At 44.1% G+C, this 2,169-nt stretch overlaps 1 long non-coding RNA gene across 1 annotated transcript; it reads right to left on the minus strand.

Moving 5' to 3' along the window:
- Positions 1-1,053: 1,053 nt before the first annotated feature.
- On the minus strand, positions 1,054-2,163 carry LOC103480875 (uncharacterized). The gene is made up of 4 exons (XR_536196.2): positions 1,831-2,163; positions 1,578-1,714; positions 1,207-1,505; positions 1,054-1,135 (listed from the first exon to the last, which is right to left on the minus strand). It is a non-coding gene; the product is annotated as an uncharacterized LOC103480875 (long non-coding RNA).
- Positions 2,164-2,169: the final 6 nt, after the last annotated feature.

Raw genomic sequence — 2,169 nt, forward strand, 5'->3', positions numbered from 1 at the left:
TATAAGCTATAACATCTGATTACCAGGGAGCAGAAGGAGAGCAACATGGCTGACATGATGGAGAACCGTCAGAACACCTGGATCTYCTTCAGCAGGAAGCAGCTACCAGCAGAGATGGCAGAGCTCCATGGAGAGTTGAGACGAACAAAAGAAAAATAAAAGTTGTGTCTCAGTGAACAAAGTCTCYTTATTACTGCTCACTCCACACATTATTGTACTTACTGTAGTTTATAAAAAAGGTCCTAATACAATCCTCCCACAATGTGAGGAGCTTTAGCCAGAGTGAAAACATTATATTATATAAATATTTCATTGAACTTAACATTGTAGATTACCAATAAAGCCATCCAAAACTGAATACATTATTCAGCAAACCAAACATTTTGACATCAGGGCAGTTATTAACAAGAACCCAAAATACAAATCATGTTTGTTAGTTTCTAGTTCATACATAATCATTCTATTCACTCACTGTTTATGTGTTCCTGCAGAATCTTCAATGTAAGAAAGTGAGAAAATGTGTCCAAAACCTGTAACCTTAGTGATAATTAAGACAGTTTAAACTTTTAATCTGTCCAAAATGTGAAAACATGGAAGAGGAACCAGTCAGATTAGAAGGAATAAAGCTTTATTTGTTCTCAGTATAACTTGGACATCAGGTGAATCATAATTAAATGTATTGAGAAGTTAAAAACAACAGACTGTTAATTCACTTCAGCTCTGTAAGAACATCAGACACATTTTTTAATCAGAAATGTTTCATCAGCATATTGAGCTCATGTGATTCCTGCTCCAGAACGGTGAAGGTCTCTGAACATCCTGAAGGTAAACACCAACTGGCAGGAAGACGAACACTGATGAGACGTCCTACAACCCAAAGGCTGCAGGAAGAACCACGATGATCTGCKGCGGCAGTTTGCMAACATGAAAACACATTGGAATATATTATGAATTAATTCTGACATTTTTAAAATATTTGCAACACCCTGACTAACATTAGCTCATGTATACTCGGCACCATTACAATGCAAGAACACGACCAGAGGAGACGAATGAGAGTACAATTATGATTTATTGAAGTTGGGGGAAGAATGGAGAGGGGAAGAATACTGGAGCGGAGGACCAGGTCGTCTTACTGCCGATGAGAGGCACGAGGTTAGAAACTGCGAGGAGATTGTTGTCCAGAAATAATCAGAGAATGCTTACTTGAGAAGGGTGGAGTGATCAGCTTGGGATGTGTGAGTATGACTCGTTGGAGAGCGGACAGTGATAATTAACGGCCGGAGTAGCGGCGTAGGTTCCTGTTCTTGTATCTTTTCTCCGGTGAGGTTCAGACTTGGGGCTCCTGACCGGGCACGCTCCGAAGGGGAATCCACCGGAGAAGGATCCACGAAGGGGGGAAAGATGAACACACGAGGGGTGGCGTCTGACCAGTAACACCGGCAGCGACGGGGGAAGACACAGGAGGTAGGTGATCCACAACAACGAGGAGACAGCTGGATCATCTGACGAGGGAAAGAACAAAGAGTTAGTTCAGCGAAGACCACAGAGGGCCTTTCTCTGGAACAATTTGTTACCAAGGTAAGCAAACACTCAGGCGATGAGAAGGAGCGGAGCTGCTCCTTATATCCAAGATCCACGCCCTCTAAACGAGCTGCAGGTGTGCGCCCAGGTTGGACCTCGCTGCTTCCCAGGGGTAGAACGTGGGTGACATCTAGTGGATTTCACGAGGAGTAACAGTTTCAGTGACAAGTGAAAATAGAAACTAAAACTAAATAAAAATAAGAAATAAAAAAAGGGAAAAAACACAGACCCTGACAGTTAGCTTACCTGAACTGTCTGAGCCACCTRCTTTCCTGGCTCTGCAAGGTGGATATCAGCTCCTCCTCACCACATCGCAGCATTCCTCCCACTGTCACATTTCTTGACATCTCAGAAAAATAGCAATCAGGCTGTAAAAATAGCTCARCTCTCTCTTCTTTTGTATCAGAAAAGCAACAACTCGTGTTAGGTCGCATGTAACGAAGCACAGCACACAGAGCCTGTAGGCGGGGCGATACAACCCCCCCTACCCCCACCAGGAGGCGGTACCCTGCTACAGAGCCAAGAAGGGCCGGTGGAAACGCGGTCACTCCGAAACAGAGCCGAGCCGAGTCAAGTCGGGTTGTT

Source organism: Poecilia reticulata, linkage group LG18, assembly GCF_000633615.1.
Source record: "Poecilia reticulata strain Guanapo linkage group LG18, Guppy_female_1.0+MT, whole genome shotgun sequence".
Lineage (NCBI taxonomy): Eukaryota > Metazoa > Chordata > Actinopteri > Cyprinodontiformes > Poeciliidae > Poecilia > Poecilia reticulata.